General features: G+C 41.1%; 1 long non-coding RNA gene across 2 annotated transcripts in view; it reads right to left on the bottom strand.

Annotated features, from left to right (window-relative positions):
• Positions 1 to 426: 426 nt before the first annotated feature.
• LOC125933782 (uncharacterized) overlaps positions 427 to 16,100 on the bottom strand; it is an 84,541-nt gene continuing 68,867 nt past the window's right edge. For both annotated transcript variants that reach the window (XR_007461101.1, XR_007461100.1), the window contains exon 3: positions 427 to 594. This is a non-coding gene — a long non-coding RNA (uncharacterized LOC125933782). The remainder of the gene's footprint in view (positions 595 to 16,100) is intronic.

Raw genomic sequence — 16,100 nt, 5'->3', positions numbered from 1 at the left:
TCTCCCCACTTGTCCTCTATTTCTAGTCTTACCTATCTCTTTAGCTGTTCACCCAGGAAAATCATGGAGAGTAAGAAGGAACAAAGGAAGACAGGAAGCAACCAGTTTATAAAGGACCAATGATGGAAAAGATGAAATCTGGGATTAAAGATGGTATATTAGAGGGGCACCTGGCTGGCTCAATTGGTTAGGTGTCCAAGTTCAGCTCAGGTCATGACCTCACGGCTCCTGAGTTCAAGTCCTACTCTGGGCTCCATACTGACAGTGCAGAGCCTGCTTGGAATTCTCTCTGTCCCTCTCTCTCTGCCCCTTCCCCTTTCATGTGTGAATTCTCTCTCTCTCAAAATAAAAAGGCTATTTTTAAAAAGATTATATGTTAGATAGACTATCACCAGCTGCTTTAACAAATAAGTCGTAAAATTCTAGTGACTTAACACAAGAGAAGTTTATTGCATACTTATGGCACTGTCCAGGCGTTTGCCAAGTGTCTTCATGTGGTAATTCAGGACATAGTCACCTTCTGCCCGGTGGCTCCACCATCCCCTTGGACCTCAGAGTTCTTTGAATCTTGTCAGAGGTCCTGAGAAGAAAGGGCTGAGAATGCACAATCATTTCTTAAAACCCCAGCTCAGAAGAGAAGCATATAACTTCTGCTCATATTCTATTTGGAGAAAACTAATCACACAATCCTGCTTTGATTCAAGGAGACTGGGAAGAGTAGTCTCCAGCTGGACAGTTTCCCACTGTGGAAAGGGAAGTACACATGTGTGGTGGTTAGCTAGCTGTCTCTGCTACAGCCAGATAACCCACGGAACCCAGAACTGGGGCTTATCTGAGGAAAAGTAAAGATCAAAGGAGAAATTACAAATACAGTGAAAAATAATTTTCATGTGAAGCAAGAAAAGAGTATTATATGAGGATAGAGAAGAGAATTGAGATGTTACGATACTATAAAATTTTTACGAGAGGATTTCTTATACCTTCCTTTGTAAGTTAACCTGAAGCTCCTGCTCTCTGGACTCCTACAAGCTATATTTCTTTAGGGTATGAAAAAGTATGATCTCTCCATGAGACTACCATGGAAGAAAAACTGAAAACTGGATTTCTACTAGCTCCTGCCAGTGTTTTTAAACAAATGAACACACAAATATGTTCTGACAGTTGCAAGAACAGGATAAATAATGAAGTAGATCCAGAAAAAGATATTGTCAGCTAATTGTTCTCTGCTACTTTCTTACGTTCCCTTGGATGTCTGTTACAAATGAAGTTTTTAGTAAATGTAGTTTTCAAGGTAGCCTGACATCTTACCTAGGAATTTGGCAGCCCTGTGTAATGAGCTGCCAGAGAATGGGATGGCAGGTAATGAAGAATTGAGTGTTCTAAACTCCCTTCCTCCTCTTTGACTTCATGTTCTTATTATTAAGAAGTGGGTCATGAACAAGAAGAGAACTTTATTCAAGTGTCGTGACAGATCAGCTGCCAAAGTATATCCCTGGGTTGGAAGAGACAGAAAATCACAAAGTCCTGCAGGGCATGGGTCATAGAGGGAATATCAAGGTCACAGACAATAGCCAGATTGGCAGCCATAAGCCTTTCTCCTTCTGAGAAGTTTGGCTTTCCCACAGAATCAATGACCTGGGATACTGGCCACACCAGAATAGAGAACATAGACTGGAAAGAAATGGGTGGTGTCATGTCAGGTGGAGATCAGTAGAGTCCCAAACTATGAAATACAAGAGTCTAAATCCTCCTCAGGACAAATATTCAGGGGATAATATTCTAATATGATGTTCTGTAACTTGTTAGAAATGAAAAATAAACAGCTGGTGGCATTTTTCCATAAGTCAGGTGGCTATGGGACATGTTCTCACCCACTTAGTTGCCAAAAAGACTTCCAACTAGGTTGCCATGGAGACAACCTAGAAATCAAAGACATGACTTAAATTATTAAAATCTACTAATCCAAGAAGGAGAAACTCTGATTGAATAGGTTTTCACTGAGACTGGCAATACTTATCTCAGGGAAAATGAAGAATTAAAATCTTTTTCTACATTGTTTGTGAGCTGTGACACCAGGTTTATATCACTGTATTCACTATTAGTTTAGACATAGAGATTTTTATAGCACAGTAAATTCTTCTTTCAGTTTATCAATGTATCTATGATTTATCATGTATATTAGTCTCACACATAACAAATGTGTTAATCAATGCCCCCCCAACAAATAATCTATGTTCTATCCCAGTTCAATGTCAGAAGATGGCATAAGAACAATTCATTGGTAGGAAAATCTGCCATTTGACTTGTGATGCTGGTGGCTTGTGAATTAAATACAGTCATGAACATAAAACAGCTTTTTCACAGAAGGCCACCCTGTTCAAAGTCTATCCCCCAGGAATCTAGAGAGCATCTAGATATAATTCTAGCATTCTAGGGCTTAGGTGTTCAGTGGCACTGAGATGAGTTAAAGGACAATGTCTACCACTAAACACCCTTGCTTAGGCCAAGTAGAAAACTTGATGTATTAGATAGATGGTATGAACTTGTATCTTCCCAAATCCCTCCTACTTAAAATTGCCTGCCTCACTAGTATAATAATCTCTGCCCTTCCTAACTACTCAACCACAAAACATGATCTTAGAGTCATTCTTTTGCTTTAGACAGCAAATGTACAGCCAGTGTCTCCAGAGGAATAAGGAAACTCAAAGAAACCACTTTGGTTGTTGACAGAGAAGACAGACAACCACCAAACAGGTATTGTGGACCAAAGCAAATCCTTGTAAGACTCATCAAACAATAATGGGTGAACAAGAGGTTCTCCTTTCAGAGAGGAAAGGAAGGCAGAAGTGGCATGAAATTTAAGGAATACTTACCTCCTAGGTCTTCTCTCTTAGAAACAAAATGGCACCTTATATGAAGTGGAAATTAACTAAATTTACTAAAAATGAAGGGATTCCATTCCTCTAGCATCCAATTCCTCTTCCTGACAGTACCTTCCTCTTTCTCCTATCCTTTCCCCCATATCCTCAACCTACAGTTGTTTCTAACCACCACTGCAACAAACTATAGAAAAGAAAAAGATAATAAATAATGGAAACTGCCAGTATCCATTCATCCTTTCCTCCTCACTTAGAGAATCCCAATTTTGTTTTGGGAGGCAATATGACCACTGAGAAATATTCATCTCCTCAGACTCTATTCCACTGTGGAACACCATGGAACATAGTTCTGGCCAGTAAGATGTAAGCGGAGTAGGGAAGCTCTTGTTTTCCTGGTAATAGTATTTGTTGGCATAATCCTTCTCCTCCTGCCCTTTCTTTCCTCCTTTCTTCTAGAATGGAAATACGAAGCTGTATTGAGCAAAAGGTTAATAGAACTTTGTTATCATCTTATATCAGGAGTAGGAAAACCATGGCCCAGGGGTACTAGTGGGGGGCTAGAAGGTGCCTTGGTTTTTAAAGTTTCCCTTGAGGACCCAGCTTAGACTGCAGACTAATTGTTATGTAAAAACAATAAAGCTCTTTTGATGAAGACATTATGTCTGTTTTATGCCACTAAAAAGTAATGTTGTCCAATATGCCATGGCTGTTATTTGACAGTGTGAGAATTTCCATGAGCAGAGACACATTTAAATATCAGGGAATGATGGAAGAGATGCCCAAAGGTACATGTCTATACCAAATCAGGAGCTGTGGCTTAATGGCTTGGCAGGATTGTCAAGGATTTGGAAGGAACAAGGTTAGAAAATTGGTGGCTAGGAGGTCTAGGAAGGAGGTATGTAGACAGCTATTTTTGAATAGACACAGAATGTGAAAAATACTTTGTCCCATGTGAATGATCTCAGAGGATTTTAACATACAGGTGGCTTGGACAGCCAATCCATAAAGAGTCATCAGCCTCTTTCTCCAGCCACCCCTGCCATTGCCCAACAAGCTCATGAACAAAATGGCCATGGCAGCAAGGATGGAGGTTATGCATGGGCTCAAAACCACAGGCTTCCACTTGCCAAGGCCAACCTGGCTTCAGCTACTGCTGAGTGCCCAATCTGCAAACAGCCAGCAACTATATGAATGGATTCAGAAGCAGACCTTCCTACAGTCAAGCCTTGAGATGATTACAGCCCCAGCCAACAGCTTCACTGTAACTTCATGATAAACCCAGAGATAGAAACATCCAGCTGAGCTGCTTCCTACTTTCTAACACACAGAAACTCTGATATAATAAATGTTTATTATTTTAAGCTGCTAATCTTGAAGTAGTTTGTTACACAATAGTAGGTAACGTATATTTAGAGTGAAAAACACTGTGACCAGAGAGTCCCAGATAACCTAGATGTGATAGTGGTAAAGAACTCCAAGAGATATACTCAAGGCTTTTTTTAATTTTAGTTTTCTATCTTGGTACTTTTTTTTTAAATTCTTACATTATGTGACAAATAGAAGCACGCCTTACGGCTAAAGTAGCTGATTTCCAAAAAATGAAATTTCTTTTTTATTATTTCCTCAGAAGATTCTATCTGGATATTGACAGCTTGGAGAAAGTTCCCCTTAAGTGCCATCTCTTTCACCTGTCAGCTGTCATCCAAAGCACCATGATGATGATAGGAACTTATAAAAATAAAAGAGAGAGTGGATGATCAGAGTCATAGAAACAGCTGTGTGACATCTCTGACGCAGTAATAGCCAAGAAAAATGAAAATTTATAATGGCTATGAGAGTTAAAATTGAGAATTCATAAAACCATGACAAAACCAGAATGAATAGGAACATCTCAACTTCTAATTCTTTCTCACTCTGATTGATTTGCCCTTCCTGTAGAACAGAGTGCAGCCACCTCTGAGTGACCAATGGACTCTGACATGAAACCAAACCCGACTTCCACAGATCTTTTAATCAGGAATAATTTTTATTCATGTATCGGTCCCCAGCCAGCTGACACTGAAAGAGCAACCACAATCACTTTCAATGGATTTATTTCCAGATATAAATCTATGTCTTTTTAATTGCATTTTTGTTGTTGTTGTTCAGAAAAAGATTAATTCCGTGACCTTGCAATATAATTTTCCTCTTTGATTTTCTAACAAAGAAAATAGGTCTTTGGAGAAATCATCACTATGGACAAGTTTCTTTCATCAGAAAGCTATTTATTCTCCTTTCTCTCCTATCTAGTAAAGATACGGATCTTGTACCTTAGCCCCAGAACTAGAGTCCCTATCTCAAGTCTTTAAGATTTAATCTATTTCATTTTCTACCTTAGGTCTGCAATTATTCACTACAAATCACTTGCAAATAACCTTTGGTTATTTTATCACTTCTGGATGTCAAGAGATCACTGCAATTTTTACCTCAATATTATCCTATAGGAATTAAATTTTAAAACAATGTATGATCTTCACTGTGGCAGTTGTCACATCTCCTAAAAGAATGTGTTAAACTACCCATTGGCATGGTTTTCAGATCTAGGGACACCAGTTGCTCGTGAGCTAAAATCAATTTGCCAAGTAATGAAACAATCATCCTTACCCATTTCCCTAGTTAGTATTTTCCATACTCAATGGAAATTCTGACCTCTTCTTTCTGTCTTCCTCTAAGCAAATGATTAAAGACAAAACACTGACCTTGGGTCTCCAAGACCCAGACTCTCCAAACTTCACCTAATGTCACCTGACCTTTTTCTATTTAAGATTGGCTGTAAGGCCCTACAATTACACAACCAGCAAAGGCAGACATAGCATTAATAATTAAGATAGGAAACCAAGCTAACAACATTGCTTCAAAGTTTGGGAAAATGTCTGAGATAGGAATCACAGGAGAGGGAAAGCACTCAAGAAATGTAATTTCTTACCATTTTATTTAGCTTATGATATAAATACATGGTATATTCATTCCGAGTTTGTAGTAACAAATTACTCCAATGTTGGTGACATCAAACAACAGAAATTTATTCTTTCACAGCTATGAAGGCCAGAGGTCTGACATCAAGTTGTCTTGGAAGTTTGTGCAGGAGCATCTTTCCCTGCCTCTTCCTGATTTTGATGGTTCAAGGCATCCCTTGGCCATCATTCCAATACCTGCCTCTGTGGCCCCACTGTCTCCTTCACTTTTCTGTATCTTCTCTTCTATCTGTCTCAAATAACCCTCTTTGTCTTGCAATTGGATTTAGGGCCCATCTGGGTAATCTAGGATAATGATCTCCTAATATCAAGATCTTTAATTACATCTGCAAAGGCCCTTTTCTCAACTAAAGTAACATTTACAGGTTCCAGGAATTTGACATGATCATTTTTCAGATGCTCATACATGAGTATATGGATAAAGGTAGGGACATGCACTCAGGGGAACCTATTTCTGTGCTGGTTGAAGAATGAGATATTGGATCAGTTGAGTACAACCACAGCAGGTTAGCATTTTTTGGTGTCTGCTTTGTGCTCGTCATGTGTGATTCTGTGAAAATACAGAAATTTTAAAACTTGGTTCAATTTTCAAACTGTTAGAATAGAATAAAATACACTTGATGCTAGAAACCTGCTAATGCACAGAAAAGAAAGAGCATGTGGGCACATGAGTTAGAAAGAACAGAGTTTAAATCCTGGCTGTACTGAACTCCAGTTGTATGATTATGGGTGAGTTAATTTGTTCATTATTTTTTTAAAAAATAAATAAATATTGTGGTTATAAGAGTAGTTTGGAGAGATGTATGGAGAGGGAAACTAACCACTGAAGTAGAGCCTTGCCATGGTCCATGGGAGAAAAGGGATTTAACGCCTACTCATTAGCACTCTTAGGTATGTTATACTTTCGACTTTATTACCACCTCACAATAATGCTAAGGCATAGCTGTGTAATCTGCAATATATAGGTGAGCAGAGAGGGTGAATAACTTGCCCAAAGTCTCACAGCTGTTGACCAATACAGCTGGAGTCCAAATGTAGATCTTTCTGACCACAAAGTCCATTGAAATGAGAAAAATGATTAGGATGTGTTGACTAACCTTATCGTGCTAATCATTTTTGTAATATCTAATCATTAAAATGTGCACCTTAAACTTACACAATGTTTAATATCAATTATATCTCAACAAAACGGGGGAGGGAGAGAAATTGTAAAAGCGCTCTTTTGTGCATTCAATGGGAGTTGCATGCCCAGGTTATGGATAGAACATAATTCTTACTTGGATCAGGGAAGAGAGTAAAGAAAGGCACAAGGGCATTTAAAGCAGTGCAAAGACTTGAAAATCTAAATCAGTATCTAAAACTGGTTGGTGTCTACAATAAAGGATTAAATATGAGAGCTTGGGAAAAATAGGAAAAATAAATGGTAAGGCTTATAGATTGAAGCTCACTGTCTAAAATATCCTTTCTGGTATTTATTCAGATGTCACCTGTGACATGTTGGCCATGTTCAATGCATAGTGAGAGGTCCTGAGATGTGTAAGAGAATAGGTAAGTCACAGCTCTTGCCCTCAAGAAGCAACCGAAAATATACTAGGTCAGTCATCTGGAGGTTTGGCCATGGGGCAAGAGGAATCCAGGCTAGCATCAAATTAGGAACTTCCAGTTATCTCCTATCTCAAGTCTGAACATCTAGAGTAGAGAGGTCCTAAATGTAGCCACAGATTTTGTATTTTGTTCCCATTCCATAGGATCTTCCCACCTCAACCACAACCTGATGCCCAGGCTTTCTGCTAACTCTACCTCCACCCCACATCCAGCCACCTACCACATTCTGAAGGGAGGAACTGGAACAGTTGTCCTGAATTCTAACCACTGAGCTAGGCGACCTCACATACTTGCCTAGTTCTTACCAGTCCCCTTGGGAGTTGTAACCAGTTACTGGTTCTTGTCACATGAAGGCCAGACCCAAATATCATTCAAGATGCCAGTGCCTTTGCCCTTTTGTGATTCAGGCCAGTTCTCTGGGTAGTAACACCAGCCTGGATTTGATTGAAGGTTTTTCACATTTGTTCAGACTTCACTGCAAGGGACAGGGTACCTGCCACTTCTGTCCTGATAACTTTTTCTATTCCCATCCATCTGGCCCTCTCACAGCATATGCCTAGCAGCACTGAATGGAGGTGTTTGTCAAGTGACTGAGATGCACAGGGAGCTGTATAACAAATGAAGTAAATTAACAAGGAGCTACCCAAAGGACGAATGAAATGAGCAGGGTAGTGTATAACAAATGAGTGAAAATACCAGGGAAGGGAAAGTTTGGAGGTCTCAGTGAGGGTGGAGAGCTAACACAGGCAGAGGCAGGTACATGGGCTGTGGCAGAATAACAGAATCACTGAATTTAGAGGGTTCTATTTCTTTACATGTCTGTCTTCACATTAGTGAGTCAACTTCTTTCATGTATTTGAATAAATTTTTTTGTCATATTATTCTCAGGTCACCTAAAATAGAGGTGGGGTCAGCACTCAAAAAAACAAAGTACTCCTGTGATTTAAAAACAAGCTATTTCCCAGGAAGAGATGGATGGGTTAAACTGTTCTATACACGTTCTGCTCAACCATATCAATTTCTTGGGTGGGTTGTTTTCCTAACAATTGTAGAGAAAGTGACCCCAAGATTCCCAGAATCAATCATGGCTAATCTCAATAGTGTGTTATTCCAGGAAATGCTCTGATCTAACAAAGGTTTCTTTCAAATGACGCCTCGATTGCCTAAAATTTATACCTACCCAATGCCCTGGTACCTTCTGTGATTCTGAGTCAGTGATAATTTTCTTGAGTTTTCTAAGCTTTATTATTAACAGAGCCAAATCCAAAGAGGAGGCAAAACAGGTTAAGGGGACATCTCTCCTCTCATAATTCAGAGTGTCAGTATAAATCACCCAGACGATGACAGATAATTACAAAACAGTATTTATAGCTAACGCCTAAGTATTCAATCCAGTTTATGGATTAGACTCTCCTGCCCCATTACTTTACCTATTTTCTTTCCATCTCAGTGCTTCCCATCATCACCAAATATTAGATTAGCAAGAAACAAAAATAAAACTCAAACTAGTCTGTGAAGAACCTAGGGTCTCAAAGATGGTTGGTAAGGATTAAAGCAATTGACATTTTTGGATTAGCATAAATTTCTACCATCCATGCTTTCCCTGTGTTCACCTGTGTTTACTAGCATAGTAATCCTTTCAGATTCTCCACAAAGTAAATACTTATACCTAAGGCTCTTCTCTGCATCTAGGGTGAGGCCATGGTGAAATGACATGACTTGGTATGAAAAAAGACAGTTGTGCTAATTTCACATGAAAGTCAGAGGAACAAGAATGGATCTGTGCCTTGCAACTCCCACAGCCCACAGACTGCATAAAAACCACACCCAAAATGTACACCCATCCCAATGCTGAAATGCCCTGAAAGCTTCAATCAAGAGACCTTTCCTGGAACAGATCTAGGAAAGGTTACCCATGGTGGGCCTACATTCTCCCTCTTTCTTAGGAAGGACAGCACATTTATTCCACACAAATTTAAGAGATTTCATCTTTCCTGTTTCTTTCTTTGGCATTTTCCAGGCAAGTAGATCTGAGGGTGAACTTTAAAGTGTGATTCGATTACAGGATTTTTATACTGGTTGTGAGGCATTGCTTCCCTCAGTTACCCTCTGTCCTCTTGAGTCTGCAGAGTGGTGATTTGGACCTGACTCACTTGCTCTGCAGGGGAGGATAAAAATGATGGTCATAGTAATGCCTTTTGGCATTTACCAAGAATTTGCCATCCACAAGGCACTGTACCACGTTCTCTGTGGTTTATTTTATGAGCTGATTACTATAAGGCACAACAAGGAAACAGCTCTATTTTTCTCCTGTTACTGGCATGCTACATCAAAGCTTACTGTGCCCCCCAGACAACATCTCAGGCAGTTCCCACCACTTTAATGCAATTTGAGACTCACTCCCAGGTATTAAAAAATTCAGTAGTATCATATAAAAACAGCAATATCATATCTTATTTACAATTTCTTCCTTGCTTCCTAATTCAGTTCTGGCCCATGGGCCAAACACATGCCATAGGTACATGATCTAGTCTCTCACACCGTTTCCACCTTTCACTTTCCATCTTTGCCCTCTTCCATACTCAGGGAGGCAGGGAGGTGGGGACGATGAAGGGGAGCAAACTACAGAAAATCCCCCTGAGATCACTGTAGCCAGACATCAAGCCTTCAAGTTATATAGGGGCCCATCCTTCAGAGCCTCCCTGACAGACGTGTTGAATTTGGCACTGACCGGTTCTCTGACCTGGGCCCTGGGCTCTCTGGACAGCCTCTTCCAGTCCCCCCCCCCCAATCTCCTATTCTCAGCAGTCCAACCTTGGCCTCTAATTGCTGCTGTCTCCCTCCCCCTTGCAGGTGCCCTTTTGGGGGAAGATCCCTTCAAGATGGCTGGTAGCCTGTTTACCTCTACTGGTGATGGTGATGGGAACTCAAACGTCATTATAGATTGGCCCAGATGCAGTGCTCCCCTGCCCCCCTTCTCTACCTCTGAGGGCTGTTCCAGACAGCCTACCCACTTCATAACTCTCTATGAAGGAGGCAGGCATCAATCTTACTCTCCAATCCCAGGGACACGTGAAGTTTCCCACACCTCTCTCTCTCTCTCTATGCCCCATCCCAAAAGTAAACTACCCACCAGGCCTCTACCAGGATTGAGAGACCAGCACTCCCTTCTGTAAGACTGCTAGTCTCTACAGTGGTCCTCTTGGAAAGGAGTTGCGGGGCGGGGGGGGGGGGGGGGAGTGTTTGGAACAACCCAGAATAAAAGCCAAAGAGTTTTCCATTAATATGGATTTCTTTCAATAAAATCCTTTCAAATGTCTTTTCTTTTTTTATAAGCAAAAACAGATGAAACAGATTGTTACTTGCTGATCATATTCATCATCTCTTAGTAAGACTGCCCTAGATGTGTCTCTCCCTTGTCTTTAGAATGTAAAACTTCACATTCCATATCATGTTCTATTATACATATCCAACACAGGTGCCCACTTCCCTTTATTGCTCATATTCCAGGTCTCATTAACACATGGAGACAAGCATACAGCTTTACACAGCTCTAAGTGGTCACTCAGGAGCAGTCTTTAGCATCAAGGATTCATACCCCATCCCTCCCAGCTTCCCCTGGGCAATTACTCACAGTCCTGATGTCCACACATGGAAATCCCAACTCTATCTACCCATAGGATGAAGCTTCCTCTTTAAGATACAAAGGAGATGGGGCACAAGATTCCCTTTTCTCTTTACCACCTGTCTTTTCATATCCCCAGAAAGCCATAACAGGCTGTACATACATGAATTTCTTCACTAAACCAATTTTTAAAGGGAATTATAACTTGGGAGAAGGAGAGATTAATTGTAACTATTCCCAGAGTCTAGAGGAAAAGTCCCCAAGAAAATCAGCCCTTCACAAGAAGATCGTTCATAGATGCTCCCCCCAGATTCTAACCTGGTTGCCCTACCTGGAGGGTCCTGATTTCCTCTCTTTGTAATCACTTATTTTTATAAGTTTCCATCCATAAATTCCATTCACCTCTCAATAAAACTACCCCTATCCACAGAGAGGAATATAACTTCCTGGATCTTACCTAATAAAAATATGTGTTTTTAAAGTGTTTATGTGTTTCATAAGTTTTATTACAAAATATTTCAAGCAATGATAACACTATAAAGTACCCTATTCCAAGTATCCATGCATCCTCTACTCAGCTTTATCAAATATTAACATTTTGCTATATTTGCTTCAGATTCTTTTTCTTAAAAATAAACATTTTACAAGTGTGGCTGAATCTCTACCACTCCACCACCCCAAATCCTGCACCCATTCCGTATTCTATCCCCAACCCCACTGTGACAAGATGCTCTACAGGATATTATGTTCTGTCTCATATTTTTCCTTAGGCTTCAATCGATCAGGCTATACTATCCTATGGTTTGCTTTCCATGATATCAGCAGGATTTCCATGCTTCTCAAAACAATCTGGAGAGGATGGAATCCCCTCAAGATGCCACTGTATAAAGTGGACACAGGGTCTTTCAGGCTGGGTTTCCCTTGTGATTTCCCATTCATTTATTCATTTATCAATAAGTGTATGTGCCAGGCACAGTTCTATAGTCTGGGAACACAATAATGAACAAGACTGGCAAAACCACCACACCTAAAGAACTTGCATTCCTATGCAGGAAGAGAGACAATAAAAACGTAAACCAAGGATCACGGGGCACCTGGGTAGCTCAGTAGGTTGAGCATCTGACTCTTGATTTCCACTCAGGTCATGATCTCACAGCTCACGGGAAAGAGCCCCACAGTGGGCTCTGTGCTGACAGCACAGAGCCTGCTTGGGATTCTCTCTTTCTCTGTCTCTCTCTGCCCTTCCCCCACTTTCTCTCCCTCCCTCAAATTAAATAAACATTTAAATATATATATGTATATAAATGATGGGTGCCTGGGTGGCTCAGTCAGTTGAGCATCCGACTCTTGATTTTGGCTCAGGTCATGATCTCAGGGTCGTGGGATTGAGTCCTACACTGGGCTCCAAACAGAGTGTGGAGTTTGCTTAGGATCCTCTCTCTCTCTCTCTCTCTCTCTCTCTCTCTCTGCCTCTCTCCCCTGCTTGTGTGCTCTCTCTATATATAAAATAAAATGAAGTATAATAAAAGTAAAATAAAAAATATTTAAAAATATAATAAAATATATATGGTATATATACATATACCAATAGATCAGATAACCATTACCAGATAATGGGTAAATGTTTAGTAGAAAAGGGGGAGAAAACCATGATTGTAGGATAGAGAGTTATGAGAAGTAAGAGGGGTCATTTAGCTAGGAGGGGTGGCCAGGTCCTCTCTCTTAGGAGATGACAATGGACCTGCCTAGGACTTAGATGATGAGGGAAAATCTGGAAGAGACATGTTCCAGGCAGAGAGGACCACGAATGTCAAGTCACAGATCCAGGATTGAATTGAGAGTTCATCAAATGGAAGGACAACCTATTTTGCCTGGTGTCTGGAGGGAGGAGAAGACAGGAGGCAGAGGAGCCCCCAGAGCCTGGGCGGCTTGTGAGATCAGGCACGTGCAGTCAGCACAGGTGGGGTCAAGCCTGGGGTGATGGGAAGTAGCATCAAAACCTGGCTCAGAGTTGACATCTGCACTTGCTGCATCATAATTAGCAATATAGCCCCTCTGACCTTTGGACCCTGTAAGACACTGGTGGGCAGAATAGAGTCTGGCTCTTTTCCTGCTTGCCCCAGACCCTACAGAATCAAGAAGTGGGCCTTAATGTACCTTAATGGTACCTTTCAATAGTTTTCTCAAGAGGCTCCAATAAATGGCTCATTCTAAGAGCCCTATTATGTTCTTCCCAGAAGTCTTGACTCTAATTAGTCTGGGACAAGAGGAACATAATGGCCTGTCTTCTCAATATATAAGCATTCCTGCATCTAATCCCCCAGCAACCCAGTGACGAGGGTATCACAACCCTGTTTTTCAGGCAAGCCATCTGAAGTTCAGAGAGTTTCATCAGCTCCTCAGAGGGGCACACAGCCACACCCAAAATCAAACACACTACTATTTCAGTGAAACATGAATATATACACTAGGTAAGATAAAGATCATAGATACCAACATGTCAGTTCTGGTCAAGTTTTACTACCAAATAATTACTTTTTAAAAAATCTCTTTGTTTCAATGCTTTTGGATGCAAGGGATTATGAACCTATGCTTGGGTGACCCTAATGTGCTCATCGGTTAAGTGGGAAACAAAACTATCCTGACCGGGTCACAGATTTCCTGGGAAAAACAAAGGTAACAAGAGCCATCACTGAATACTTCCTATATAGTAAGCACTGTTCTAAGTCCGTCTAAACTCTCACAACCCTAGCAAGCAGGTAGATACTTTTACTATTCCCTTCCAGCAAAGGAAATGAAGCACAAAAAAAGGTTAAGTAACCTGCAGAGCCAAGATTTGAAAGCAGACAGTCAGTCACCAGAGACTGGAGTGCATAAGCCACTGCCCTGCACCACCTCGTGGAAATGTGGACTCTGAAAAGAAGCCTAGACTTAGAAGCAACACGATGCAAGGCAGTGAGTGAAAAAGGAATTGCACCTGTCACTCCACAAAAAAGATGTTCCCGCTGCAACCCACAAGCAGGGCGTGAAGGCTCCCAGTGGAATGAGGGACCGACAGCCTATCAGCCAGAGGTCAGACCACATCTGTGACACAGCGAACTTTCAAATGGCCAGATCTCTGGCCACCAAGCCCATGTGTGACCTCCTGGCACGAGCTACTTCAGAAAGACCCATGATGTCTCATCTGGTGAGAAAGGGAAAGGGCTCTGTGACACAGGAATACAAAAAAGTGGCATTCATTCACAGGCTGAACTACTGTTAGAATCACATCCATAGCAGGGAGATATTGCCACAAAAGTACAGAAATTGACATTTGCTCATGACCATGTCCAGCTTTCTCCCTATTGAAAAAATAAGTACAGGAGAAGACAGAGGCCTCTGGGGAGATAAAATGTCTCCCTTCCTGCTTATTTCACTTTTAGGTTTCTTGCTATAGGAATAGGGAATGAGGGTTGCCACAGAAAGAGAGTCCTTGTCCTTCCAAACAAGCAGAAATCATGCTTTGCCTGGAAATTTATGAAGAAACACTTGCTTAGAATCTAGTCCTTATTCATGAGTTTTCATCATTACACACATAAAATATAATCACCATTTGTTGAACCCTGGCTAAGCTCTTTGCAGGCATTATGGTGGAGAGTCTCAGACTGTTGAAAGGTGGGCATTATTAACACCATTTTATAGAAAATAAACCAAGCTGTCCTTCAGTTGTGGGCAAGATGCTCAGTCTGCTGCTTTGCACGATTACCTCGCATTTCATGCGATGACACCAAAACCCTAAGGCACCTTTATCCCCGTGTGACAGGCATGCAGGCCAAGGCTCAGATATGGAAAGTAGCCATTTGTGATGTGCAAGACTTTGGAGGCACGTAGCCTGGTTTGAACGTAATGGCTAAATGGACACCTAAGTTCCTGAAATCTCCCCAAGCCTTATTTTTCTCCTCCATAAAATGGGCCAGGGCAGTTCCTAGGAGTGGAACATCTCAGACATCCACGATCACACAAGTGGCCTACATCTTAGTAAAATGCAGGCTCTGATTCAGGGGATCTGTAGCAGGTTCTAAAAGCTGAATTTCTCACAGGTTCCTAGTAATGCCCATGCAACTGATCTGCGGACCACATTTTGAGGAGAAAAGCTATATAGAGTTTTTAAGACTTAAATGAGATTTGATGCACATAAAGTTCTCAGCACAGGGGCACTTGGGTGACACAGTTGGTTAAGCGACCAACTCTTGATTTCAGCTCAGATCATGATCTCATGGTTCATGAGTTCAAGCCCTGCATCAGGTCCTGCACTGCCAGTGTGGAGCCTGCTAAGGATTCTCTGTCTCCCTCTCTCTGCCCCTCCTGTGTGCTCACTGTCTCCCCCCCCCCCTCCCTTTCTCGCTCTCTCTCTCTCTCTCTCTCTCTCTCAAAAATAAATAGAAACTTTTAAAAATTAAAAAAAAAAGTTTCAGTGCAGTGCCTGGCACATAGTAAGCATTCAATAATTATTAGCTGATATTATTATTATTATCAGCTCTAAATTATTGGGTGGCTCAAAGCTAATGATTGGATATTCTATAAAGTCTTCTTTATAATGTTCTGGAAAGTTCTTGAAAGAACATGGTAACAGGTAGAGCAGTGTGGTGTAATGAAAAAGCATTGGAGTTAAGATAAAAAGATCTGGATTTGAATCCTGGTGTTACCCTTTGGGCAAGCTTGAAACCTCATAAGATCTTTTTATTTTTTTAACATTTATTTTTAAGACAGAGAAAGACAGAGCATGAGTGGGGGAGGGGCAGAGAGAGAGGGAGACATAGAATCTGAAGCAGGCTCCAGGCTCTGAGCTGTCAGCACAGAGCCTGACACGGGGCTCGAACCCATGAACTGTGAGATCATGACCTGAGCTAAAGTTGGTCACTTGACCAACTGAGCCACCCAGGCACCCCTATTTATTTTTATTCTTTTTAATGTTTATTTATTTTTGAGAGAGAGATA

The sequence above is a fragment of the Panthera uncia genome, assembly GCF_023721935.1.
Source record: "Panthera uncia isolate 11264 chromosome A1 unlocalized genomic scaffold, Puncia_PCG_1.0 HiC_scaffold_16, whole genome shotgun sequence".
Taxonomy (NCBI): domain Eukaryota; kingdom Metazoa; phylum Chordata; class Mammalia; order Carnivora; family Felidae; genus Panthera; species Panthera uncia.
This window is presented reverse-complemented; position numbering and strand designations above follow the sequence as displayed.